This window comes from Gossypium hirsutum, chromosome A13 (assembly GCF_007990345.1).
Source record: "Gossypium hirsutum isolate 1008001.06 chromosome A13, Gossypium_hirsutum_v2.1, whole genome shotgun sequence".
Lineage (NCBI taxonomy): Eukaryota > Viridiplantae > Streptophyta > Magnoliopsida > Malvales > Malvaceae > Gossypium > Gossypium hirsutum.
Genome location: NC_053436.1, coordinates 92,943,666 through 92,957,273, shown reverse-complemented (window position 1 = coordinate 92,957,273; position 13,608 = coordinate 92,943,666).

Genomic DNA, 13,608 nt, shown 5'->3' with positions numbered 1-13,608 from the left:
ATAAAATTTTAAATTTTAGTTTTATGAATAGATGAAATAGTAAACTTTTTTGTTGAAAAATTTAATCTAATTCAATTATGAATTTAATCAAGATTTCAACATAGGACAGCCTGAAAGTTCTGAATTATACAAGTAAATTGAAATATTTATGACAAATTTTAATTTTACATAAAAAAAACTTTGACATTAGAAAATCAAAATTTAAAAAGATAAATATTTTCTTTGACAGCAAAAATAAATATTATCTTAGAAGTAGCTTAACCATTTATTTAAAGGTATTGAATGAGGGATCAATCTATAGGAGATCAAAGATTTCAGTTTGATTGTTCAATCAATGGAGTGATTCCTTTTTCCTTTCCCAATTTTTTATTTTAATTTTTATATATTTTTATATATTTTTTAATGAGTCAATAAAAATTGGATATGTAAAAGTATAATTAAAGATTATGTATTAATAGGTAATATACATTTTTGTCCTTTTACTTAAAAAATAGATAAATTAACCTTTGTATATTAAAAAAAAGTGTAAATGGACTCTTTTATTAAAAATTCTATCCATACGCTTTGTCAAGTGATTATTTGGATTTTTAAATTTTTTATATGAAAGTGATGTGGGATTAAAGGATGAATAGGATTAGGTAGAAGTACCATGAAAATCTGTATATTAAGAGCTGAATTGCATTTTGGCTCATCTATTAAAAAAATGAGCATATTGGTTCTTTTGTTGAAAATTCAATCTATTTCTATTTTTAAGTGACGATGTGATTAACCGAGCAACTAAATAACAAAACGTGGTGTGTCGTATGTAACTCATGTGGATGTGGCAAAAAAATCTAAAAAATTAATAAAAAATTAATAAATATTTAAAAAAATCACCTCTTTGTCCAAATTAATCCTCGTGGTTTTTTAAATAATTATAAAAATATTGTAGAAAATTATTTAAAAAGTATTAAAATTTATTAGAAATTATATTTTTTAGAAATTATTTAAAAATTATATTAAAAAAATAATGTCAAGAATGAACTTGGACGATTGTTTGTCTAGGTTTAAATGAGCCCTGGCAACCATTTATCTAGGTTCATTTTAGAATTATTTCTTAAATAATTATACAAAATTATAGAAAGTTATTTTAAATTTATTGTGAATTATAAGAAATTAAAAAAAAAGAATCATCAACTTGATTAACTATAAATATCAACTAAGTAAGAAGCTGTATATGTTATATTTGAATTTATTAAACATGCTAAATGTGAGTATATACAATTTTTATAATTTTTGAAAATTTTAATAATTATTTATAATTTATAAATATTTTTTATATTTTTAAACAATTATTTAAGAAACCGTACTAGAATGATCCTAAACAAATAGTTATCACTTTGGGCATTGTTTTATTTTAAAAATTTTATAATTCTTAATAAATTTTAAATAATTCTTTATGTTCTATAATTTTTTGAAGAATAATGTCCAAGATGAAATGAATTAGGACAACCTTGTGTCTAGCTTCATTTTGGATGTAGTTTTTTAAATAATTATAAAAAATACTTTAAGGATTTTGTTAATTTTTTAAAATATTATCACGTTAGTATGAGGTACACATGGCTACGCCAACATTTAACAATAAAAATAAATAAAAATTTTAACAAAAATGACCAATTTGGTTTTTAATCTAACGTAGGACTAATTTATCCACTTTTTGAGTAAAGGAAGCAAAATGCATCCGACTCCTAATACATGAGCCTCCATAATACTTTTATCTAGTCCTAGTCATCGTTTAATTCCAAATCACTTATATTTAAAAAAAATTGAAAAAGCTGAATCTTCACTTAACATCACACAAATGGAATTTTTAATGGAAGAGTAAATTACATTTTTTTTAACATACAAGGATTAATTAATTTAATTTTTTAATGAAAGAAGCAAATTGCAAATCTGCCTTTTGTCCCTTTGGAATGTTGTGATTAAATGTCTTTTCAAAATTGAAAAAATAAGAAAATGAGAGGCTAAATTGCATTGTTGGAAAATAACCTTGTATATTTTTAAAGAAGATGAATAATTTAAGTGGATGGCGCGGGACCCAGATCTAAAACTAGTTCAGTCATGGATACCTCGACATTCTAATTGTATTTGCATACATGTATTGTGACTATAAAAACATCCACCGGCCTCCTTTGTTTTCTTTGCTACACCATTTCTCCGTATCCCTTTCCAAGTTGAAAACACTAGAAGCAATTTAAGATGTTGGAAAAATGGATCAAACACAAAACCAGAAGCAACAATCTTTGTGTTGGTTTATGAAATCTCAGCTTCATAAAAAACTGGCTCAAACATTGTTGCTCCTTTCAGTTTCAGTTTTCTCCCTATTCTTTTCCTATTCATATTGGCTTTCTTTGCTCTATCCCTTCAACTCCAACTTCCATAATTCACTTCTTTTCCAGTTGTTTAGCCATGCTATAGATAAGAATTGCATGTTCCTTTTTTGCAATGGACTGCTTGTTTTTCTTGTGAAAAACTCAAGATTAATCAGTTCTTCATCTATGTATAATGATGATCACTATTTCAAGAGCTATGAATCTAATCAGTCAATTGATTTGGAGCCAAAAGCACCATTGTTGGACAATGAAGCTGCCTTGGATAACACTATTGATCAGGCAATAGAAAATAATAATGTGATAGAAGAAGAGAAATGGGGTTTGAAGATAACTACGAAAGAAGAAGAAGTAGAAGAAATTGTTTTTATTGGAGAAGACAAGGTACTTTATGTACCAGCCATTGGAGAAAGTGAAAATTTTGAAGAAGAAGAAGAAGAAGAAGAAGAAGAGGAAGAATATCAAGATTATGGTAAGTATGAGATTGAATTCACTTCATTAATGAATGGAAAAGAGTATTTAATACAAGAAGGTAATAGTCAGCTGACTAACCAACTGATCAACCAACTATTAACTACTATCCTTTTTTTAACTGATTTCTGTTACTCCTAACATTCCCTGTGCTACTTGACCTCCTTTTTTGTATCTTCATCATCACAAGTGATAATCCTGAGCCGATTTCTGAATTTGTGAAAAGGCCCTACAGACAATGGTTTTGTCAACACATCTGCAACTTGTTCATGACTTGGAACATGTCCAACTTGGAACATTCCTTGGGCAACTTTCACTCGTATGAAGAGCAAATCCAGTTCAATGTGCTTAAACTTCGAATGCATTACAGGATTTCTAGCGACTGCTACAGCAACTGAGCTATCACACCTTTAGTAGACACTCCTAATTCAGATAATAATGACTGAATCCAAACCATCTCAGCAGTAACAAGAGCAAGGCTTCGATACTCTGCCTCAGTAGAATGCGAGACTAGCTGCTACATTTAAAAACTCCAGGAGACGGGATTTCCTCCAAGGAAGAAACAATAGCCGGATGTTGAATGACGATCATCACTGTCAGACCCCCAACTAACATCGAAGAATCCTTCAAGTAGAAATTTTAAACTACAAGTGAACTTTATACCATAATCCAAAGTCCCTTTCAAATATCTCAAAATTTGTTTAACAGCTTTAAAATGTAGGTCTGATGGTTTGTGCATGTATTAATTTATTAACTGAAAAAGCTATATCTGGCCTTGTAATCATGACATACTGTAAGGCACCAACTATACTTCTGTACATCTTTGTATCTTCAACTAGAGTTCCTTCAATAGCTGTCAAATGACAGGTTGTTGTTATGGGCGTTGGTGAGTCATTTGAGTTAGCCAAGGACACCGTTGTAAGAAGATCTAGGACATATTTCCTTTGACTCAGGAAAATTCTATTTGGTTTATAGCTGAGCTCAATACCGAGAAATTAACTCAACCTGCCCAAGTTTTTAAGAGAAAACTGGACATCAAGCTCTTTAACAAATCGATCGATAGCTTGGGAATCAGTCCTTATTACAATTATGTCATAAATGCATACAAGAACGTAGATTAGTTGAGAACCGAACTGATAAATAAAGAGGGAATTATCAAATTTTGAAACAGCAAACTGCGCAGTTACAAAGAAGTCCCTGAGCTTGTGAAATCAGGCTCGTGGTGCCTGCTTAAGTCCATAGAGTTTTTTTCTCAATCGGCAGAGCAACTGTTGACCACTACCTCCTTGTTGTTAAAACCCTGGCAGTTGAACCATATATATCTCCTCCTGCAAGTCTCTATTCAAGAAGGCATTGTTAATATCTACTTGTCAAAGAGTCCATCCCATGGAAACTACTAGAGCCAGAACTACTCGAATGGTTGTTGACTTGACCACAGGGCTAAAAGTTTCTTGAAAATAAACACCAGCCTCTTGAAGGTACCTTTTGATAGCCAACTGACCCTTGTACCGAGCCACAGATCCATCAGCATGTCTTTTGATTTTGAAAATCCATTTGCAACCTACAGTCCTCCGACCTTCAAGTAAGGGAACAAGATCCTAGGTATGATTCGCAAGTAAAGCCTCATACTCAGTGTGTGCAGCTGCTGTCCATGCAAGGCTTTGAAAATAGAAGTGGGTTCCTTTTCTGTTAAGAACGAGGCAAAGACTTTAGGTTTGAAGATGCCATTTTTCGATCGGGTTCTCATAGGATGAATATGTTGGGAAGAAACCGAACAACCGAAACAAAGCGAAAGCACAACCGGTGTTCTTTCTCTCCTTATAACTCCTGTAAAAATTATGGCAAGCACAATAGCACAAGATATGTTCTCTAGCAACCTTAATCAACCACAAATCAACTAATGCAACCACAACAAAAATAAATAGAGACACCGATATTTTTACGTGGAAAACCCCTCTAAATTAAGGGTAAAAACCACGGGACTTTAGAGTCCAATAAAGAGCTCCACTATCATCAAATGTTCAACTACAAGATCACAATATCAAGCCTACAACAAGCATTCAACTCCGACAAGGCTAACAACATGTAATCTTTAGCAAAAGAGAGAAAAATGAGAGAACATCACCAAAAACGTAGCTGCTGAAAAATGGGTATTTCCGACGCTACAAGACTCGGATGAAAAATCCGACCGTACAAAGTCAAGAACACCTTATCACCTAGCTGCTGTCCAAAAATCAGCTCAATCGAACCACGGATGGACCTTCGATCGAAGAGTTGATCACTGCTGCACCAAGCTTGAAAATCTGATTTTTTTTCTATTCTCTTTCTCTCTATTTTTTCTTTAGCTCTCTACAGAAAAATTTCTGCCCACTCCCGTTAATAAGCCAAAAAATTGGCTTTTGACAAAAAACAAAAGAAAAAGGAAGGCAAAACATTTGTGCCAGAAAATATGGGTTTCCCACATAGTGGGACCCATACCCAACAAATCTCCCCCTCCAACTATGTGGGGAATGCCTCCATGCCGGAGGTCAAACAACATGCTTCAAATTTTCCTCTTGGTAAGGCCTTCGTCAACATATCAGCACCATTATCATTAGTGTGTATCTTCTCAAGCTCTAACAGCTTAGCTTCAAGAACATCTCGTATCCAATGGTACCTCACATCAATATGCTTAGATCTAGCATGAAAAGTTGAGTTCTTACCAAGATGAATAGCACTCTGGCTATCACAGTACAGGACATACTTCTCCTGAGTAAAACCAAGCTCATGCACAAACTTCTTCATCCAAAGCATCTCCTTACACGCTTCAGTTGCTGCAATGAACTCTGATTCGGTGGTGGACAATGCAACACACTTTTGCAGTCTCGATTGCCATGCCACAGCTCCCCCTGCATAAGTGATTAAGTAACCTGAAGTAGATCTCCTCGAGTCAATGTCTCCGGCCATGTCTGAATCTGTATACCCAACAAGAACAGGTTTCTCATTGCCGAAACAAAGTTTCATGTTGGAAGTGCCACGAAGATATCTCATAATCCACTTCACTGCATTCCAATGCTCTCTGCCTGGATTAGAAAGAAACCGACTAACTGTACCAACGGCATAAGCCAAGTCTGGTCTCGTGCAAACCATTGCGTACATCAAACTACCCACGGCTGAAGAGTAAGGAATTTTCTGCATCTCTTCCTTCTCCTTTTCTGTGGAAGGACTATGCTTAACACTCAATCTAAAGTGCATAGCAAAGGGAGTATTCACCGCTTTAGCTTTGTCCATACTAAACCTTTGAAGTACTTTCTCAATGTACCTCTCTTGTGATAACCATAATTTCTTGGCCTTTCTATCACGTGTCAGTCTTATGCCAAGAATTTGCTTTGCTGGCCCCAAATCCTTCATTGCAAAGGATTTACTCAACTCTTGTTTCAACTTCTCAATTCTAGAAGCATTCTGACCAACAATAAGCATATCATCAACATAGAGCAAAAGAATAATAAAATCATCACCAGAGAATCTCTTAACAAACACACAATGATCAGAAGTAGTCTTCTTGTAGCCTTGCTCCCCCATAACAGACTCAAACTTCTTGTACCATTGCCTTGGAGCTTGCTTCAAACCATACAAGCTCTTCTTCAATCTGCACACATAGTCCTCTTTCCCTTGTGCAACAAAACCCTCTGGCTGCTCCATGTAAAGCTCTTCTTCCAAGTCACCATGAAGAAAAGCAGTTTTCACATCCATTTGTTCAACCTCTAGGTCATAACAAGCTACCAAACTCAGTATAGTTCTGATAGAGGACATCTTCACAACCGGAGAAAATATTTCTTCAAAATCAACCCCCTTTTTCTGAGTATAACCCTTGACGACCAATCTAGCTTTGTATCGTGGAGATGAAGACTTCTCTTCTTGCTTCAACCTGTAAACCCACCGATTCTTCAAAGCTCTTTTGCCCTTAGGCAGTTTCACCAATTCAAAGTATGGTTCTCATGCAATGATTGAAGTTCGCCTTTCATCGCTTCAACCCACTGATCTTTGCATTCACTCTCCATAGCCTCTTCATAACATTCAGGTTCTCCCCCGTCAGTCAAAAGAACATATTCATCAGGAGAATACCTGACAGAAGATCGTCGATCTCTGGAAGACCTTCGAAGTGGAACTGCTGGTGGAGCTATAGGTGCTTGTTGTTGATCATTCACAACATCATCCATGGGAGTATCAAAGTCACCTATAGTCTGATGGTCACCACTAACATCACCATGCACATCATCCTGGATAGGATCTGGTGAAGAGTCTAAGGGAACCGGATTCACATCGATCAAGTCACCACTACCTTGTGAATCCACTTTCTCCGTCTTATCAATGTCATCAATGGTCTGATCCTCAATGAAGACAACATCTCTGCTTCTCACGAGTTTCTTCTGAACTGGATCATAGAGCCTATAACCAAACTCACCATCTAGACCATAACCAATAAAAATGCATTGTCGAGCCTTGGCATCCAACTTGGATCTTTCATCCTTTGGAACATGAACAAATGCTTTACAACCGAACACACGTAGGTGATCATATGACACGTCTTTACCAAACCAAACTCTATCTGGCACATCACCTTTCAAAGGAACACTAGGAGACAGATTTATCACATGTGTCACTGTATTCAAAGCTTCAGCCCAAAACGATCTTGGTAACTTTGCATCTGACAACAAACATCTGACTCTCTCAATCAATGTTCGGTTCATTCTTTCAGCTAACCCATTTAACTGTGGAGTCTTTGGTGGTGTTCTCTGATGTCTGATTCCCTGTCGCAGACAATACTCATGAAACGACCCTGTGTACTCGCCACCATTATCAGTACGAATGCACTTCAACTTCTTCCCAGTTTCCCTTTCAACTGATGCTTGAAACTGTTTAAACACCTCAAAGACTTGATTTTTAGACTTCAAAGTGTAAACCCATAGCTTTCTTGAACAATCATCAATGAAAGTCACAAAGTAAAGTGCACCACCATGTGATCTTACTTTTATCGGACCACAAACATCTGAATGGACCAACTCTAGCAACTCTGATTTCCTATGAGGAGGATGGCTTCTAAATGAAACTCTTTTCTGCTTTCCTGCTAGACAATGAGCACAATTCTTCAGTGTAGCATTCTTTAAACCCGAAAGTTGATTCTTCTTCGCTAAACAGCTAAGCCCCTTCTCACTCATGTGACTGAGTCGTTTATGCCACAACTCAGTTGAGTTGTCATTCAGTGTCACATTCACCGTCTCTCGAGAAGTCAAAGCTTGCATCAAGTACAAATTTGAGCTCTTCTTTCCTCGAGCCACAACTAAGGAGCCTTTAGTCAGCTTCCACTGCCCTTCACTGAAGGTGTTACAGAATCCCTCATCATCAAGCTTTCCTGCAGAAATCAAATTCAAACGGACATCCGGTGCATGTCTGACATCCTTGAGAGTTAACTTTGTTCCATTGTTACTTACCAAGCTAACATCTCCTATACCAATAACCGAAACCAAACCATCATTACCCATCTTCAATACCCCAAAATCACCAGGAGTATAAGATGTGAAGAATTCCTTCCTCGACGTGACATGAAGTGATGCACCAGTATCAATCACCCAACTAGTCTCGTCGCATGCTAGGTTGACCAAATTCTGATCACAAATAACTAACAAATCTTCACGAGTAACAGTAGCAACACGCTCGGATTTTTCATCGTCATTCCGGTCGTGTTTATCACCACCACCTTTGTTCTCTTTCTTCCACTTGAAGCAATATTTCTTGATATGGCCTTTCTTACCACAATGATGACACTCAAGATTCTTGTATCTCGATCTTGACTTGCTTCGGCTTTTATCTCTACCCTTTCCATCTTTGTTTCTGTTTCTCCCCCTGTTCTCGATAACCAACACCTCGGGCTGTGATGTAGAACCCTGAGATCTTCTTCTAACCTCTTCATTCAACACACCACTCTTAGCCAAATTCAAAGTAATAATACCCTGTGGGGCAGAATTAATGAGTGAGACTCGAAAGGTTTCCCAAGAGTCTGGTAGAGTAGCAAGCAACCAAAGTCCTAAAATCTCGTCATCAAATTTGACACCCATACCAAGCAACTGATTCATCATACTCTGAAATTCACTAACATGGTCAGCTATAGACATTCCTTCTTTATATTTCAGCGCCATCATTTTCTTCAGCAAAAATAACTTGTTATTGCCCGACCTCGAAGCATACAAGCTTTCAAGCTTCTCCCACAATGTTCGAGCATGTGTCTCCTGATCAATGTGATTGTAAACATTTTCTTCAACAAATTGCCGAATAAAGCCACACACTTGTTGATGCTCAAATTCCCATTCTTCATCACTTTTCGAATCGGGTTTTGAGTAGTAAAGACCGGAAGATGCAAAGCCTTCACAAACAACAAGTCCTTCATTTTATTCCGCCAAAGTTGATAATTTGTGCCATTCAACATAATCATCTTGCTCGTATTAATTTCCATAATTATCTGACACAATAACCAAGCTCTGATACCAGTTTGTTGGGAAGAAACCGAACAACCGAAACAAAGCGAAAGCACAACCGGTGTTCTTTCTCTCCTTATAACTCCTGTAAAAATTATGGCAAGCACAATAGCACAAGATATGTTCTCTAGCAACCTTAATCAACCACAAATCAACTAATGCAACCACAACAAAATAAATAGAGACACCGATATTTTTACGTGGAAACCCCTCTAAATTAAGGGTAAAAACCACGGGACTTTAGAGTCCGATAAAGAGCTCCACTATCATTAAATGTTCAACTACAAGATCACAATATCAAGCCTACAACAAGCATTCAACTCCGACAAGGCTAACAACATGTAATCTTTAGCAAAGAGAGAAAAATGAGAGAACATCACCAAAAACGTAGCTGCTGAAAAATGGGTATTTCCGACGCTACAAGACTCGGATGAAAAATCCGACCGTACAAAGTCAAGAACACCTTATCACCTAGCTGCTGTCCAAAAATCAGCTCAATCGAACCACGGATGGACCTTCGATCGAAGAGTTGATCACTGCTGCACCAAGCTTGAAAATCTGATTTTTTTTTCTATTCTCTTTCTCTCTATTTTTTCTTTAGCTCTCTACAGAAAAATTTCTGCCCACTCCCGTTAATAAGCCAAAAAATTGGCTTTTGACAAAAAACAAAAGAAAAAGGAAGGCAAAACATTTGTGCCAGAAAATATGGGTTTCCCACATAGTGGGACCCATACCCAACAGAATATTCACAATAGGAAAATCCTGATCAGGAGAAGCAGACTGAGCAGCTGCAGCTGGAGAATCGACATGAGAATTTGGTGAGCCAGACTATCGAGGAGGAGACCATAGGCCAGAAGACTAGATTGACCCTGCTAGAGGAGAGGAGACAACTGGATCTAGAGTAGAAGAATTATGAGCTGAAGTATTTGTGGCTGTCACCACGGGAAGACTGGACTTGTGATGAATAGAGTTGATTATGCTCGAACTAGGATGCAAGAAGGAACCAGTCGAAAAGGGAAATAGTGTTTCATCAAATGTAACATGGCGAGAGACAAAGATGCGGCCATCCTAATCCAGATACTTGTAACCCTTCTGATTTATAGAAACTCTAATAAACACACATTGGCTGGACTGAAACTATAATTTATGATTCTGATATGGCCTCAAGCAGGAAAAACAAGCACAACCAAAAACCTTTAGATAAGAATAGGAAGGTCGAGCTTTGTAAAGTACCTCATAAAGGCTTTTCTTCTGTAGGAGGGGAGTAGGAAGCCTATTCAGCAAGTGAACAGCATGAACAAAAGCATGTGACTAGAGATCTAAGGGTAATGAAGCTTGTGCGAGAAGGGTCAACCCCATGTCCACAAGGTGTCGATGTTTCCTTTCAACCACCCTATTTTGTTCAGAAGTGTAAGGACAAGTAACTCGATGTTGTATACCAAGACGAGACAACTTCTTGGAAAAAAATCGATATTCACCTCCCCAATAAATTTGAAACTTCTTAATAGAGCAACCAAATTGTACTTGAACCATTGTATTAAAGTGAAGAAAACACTTGAAGATCTCTGACTTGGTCTGTATGAAATAAACCTAAGTGTACCTACTATACATGTCAACAAAGGAGACATAATAGAAAAAACCATTTGATTTTAGATGAGCAGGACCCCAAACATCTAATTCCACTGATTCAAAAGGCAACGACTACAATGTTTTTGATGAACTAAAGGGCAGTTTATGAGCTTTGCTTAACTGGCAAGCTGAGCAAATAGGTGATAGTGTACTACGTCTAAAAAGAACATTACAACTACGCAAAACATCAGTAAGAACATTAGTACATGGATGACCGAGTTGTCGATGCCACAGTGTAGAAGAAGGCACCAGTTGAGTTGTGTATAAGAACGCTGAATGAGGCTGAGAGCAAGCAACATGTTTGCTGGAGACCGAGCTAGAGGTATCAAATTTGTAAAGACCATTATGCATGTGGCCCACTAAGAGGGTTTTCTTGGTGGGAATGTCCTTCACAAAGCAAAGCAAATGGTGAAATTCAAAATAGACAGATTATCCCTGGAAAATTGGCCAACTGATAACAAGTTCTTGCATATAGTGGGAACATGTAATACATTTTGTAAGCAAAAAAGCCTAGAACCAGCCTGCATGCTAGATGAGCCTATGTTGGCAATCGAAACAGAAGCACCGTTACCCAAAGAAACTTGCCTTGTACCTGTATAAGGGGAAACTATTGAAAGATTAGCCAAGTCAGGGGTGATGTGATTAATTGCCCTAGAGTCTGGATACCAGGCCTGATCATGAGCAGTAGAGGAAGGCTGTCGAGGAGAGGAATGAAAGGATGCGATGGTAGCCTGATATGAAGAAATACACAGAGAGGAACATCGTTGATCATGAAGTTGATAGTAATTAACTGTCACAGGCTAGTTGATATTAACATCTGAAAAAGATTCATCAAACCGATGATAGCAAGTCTAAACTAAGTCGATGATTTTGCCACATAACTGGCATTGCGATCTAGATCGTAACCAATTTCTGCTATTACCATGAGCTCTGCCACGAGACCAACACAACCTTGCCCTCGGTGGCCATGTTTACAATATTGAATAACAATTAGATGCAGTAGGGTGTTTAGAATTCTTGTTACTAACCTATTTTTGGTGAGACGCCAGATTAGCTTGCAAAAGTTACCTTAGTCAGAGAGGACAAATGTAGTTTTTCACAATCAAGAAGCATCTCTGTTAACAGTTCGAGAGACATTGGCGTAGCGGAGGCAACCAAACAGACAGATTCATACTCAAATGAAAGACCAGCCAGTACGATGCCAACTTATTCTTGCTCTGTGACCATACTACTAGCAGCAGTGAGACTATCACTGAGAATTTTCACCTTATTCAAATACTCTTTAACCGTAAGACTCCCTTTATTGAGAGAATATAGTGCATGTCGTATGCTCGATAACTTGATGTTGGATTTCGCCCTAAATCTCCTTTCAATGACAAACCAAATGTCAAAACTGGTCTTAGCTAATGTAAGATGAACCAGAACTTCATATGTGACTGTAGAAAGCATCCAAAAAGCTAGGAATTTGTCCTGTTTCTTATGGATCAGAAAAGAAGGATTATCAACATACTGTCCGTCAGGACCAGGTAGATGCGTAGGTGGAACAGAAGATGTACCAAGCAAAAATCTTTCAAGATCATAGCCTTCAAAAATCAATAAAATCTGGTGTTTCCATAACAAGTAGTTGTGCTCCCCTAGTTTGATCGTATCGTGTTTGGAGAAGTAACGAATAGTCTGTAGAGACGTGCTGTGAAGATCTTGTGAATTTGCTCCGTCAACATTAGACGAATGACGAGATGAATCACTCGTAGGTAGAGTTTTATTTGCTATAAGAAAAGAAAACTGAAATAAAAGAGGAAGAATGAGCTATCCCAAGAAAAAACCTTAGCTCAGATACTATATCAAGATTATGGTAAGTATGAGATTAACTTCACTTCATTAATGAATGGTGAAGAGTATTTAATACAAGAAGGTAATAATCAGCTGACTAACCAACTGATCAACTAACTATTAACTGCTATCCTTTTGTTATCTAACTTCTGTTACTCCTAACAAAGAAGAAGAAGAAGAAGAAGAAGAAGAAGAAGAAAAAGAATAAAAAGAAGAAGAAGAAGATAGGAATTCAAGTATAGAAGAGCTAAACAAAAGGTTTGATGAATTCATCACAAAAATGAAAGAAGAACTCAGGATCAAAGCTCGACAACAATTGGTCACGATTTAAACATTATCTTTGGGATGACTCCAAGATAAATTTAAATCATCAGAAGAATCTGTTTAATATTAGTAAATTTCTCTTTTGTTTTTCTATTTCTACACTCTAGAATATTAGATACAAATATATATATACTTTTTTAAAAGTTTTTTGTGAAAATTATGTGTCATATCTATATTGAACACAAATGTAGGATAAAAATATTTCAGGAAAATTGAAAAAGTCTGGATAAACTCTCGTTTATACATAAATGCTAGGAGTTGTTTTGGTTGACTATAGTTCATGTTTTCTCTCTCTTGTTAGTGCAGTATTTTTTTTCTTGCTTAGGGGATCGAGGCTTCACTTTGCTAGGCAATGTGCTATGAAAGATTCAAATTCCTAATCTAAATTTAATGATTTCAAGTTTCTGGGTAACTCACAGTAACTATCCCATGTTTAAAGAGAAACAAAAATTCAAGATTGTAGAGATCAATGA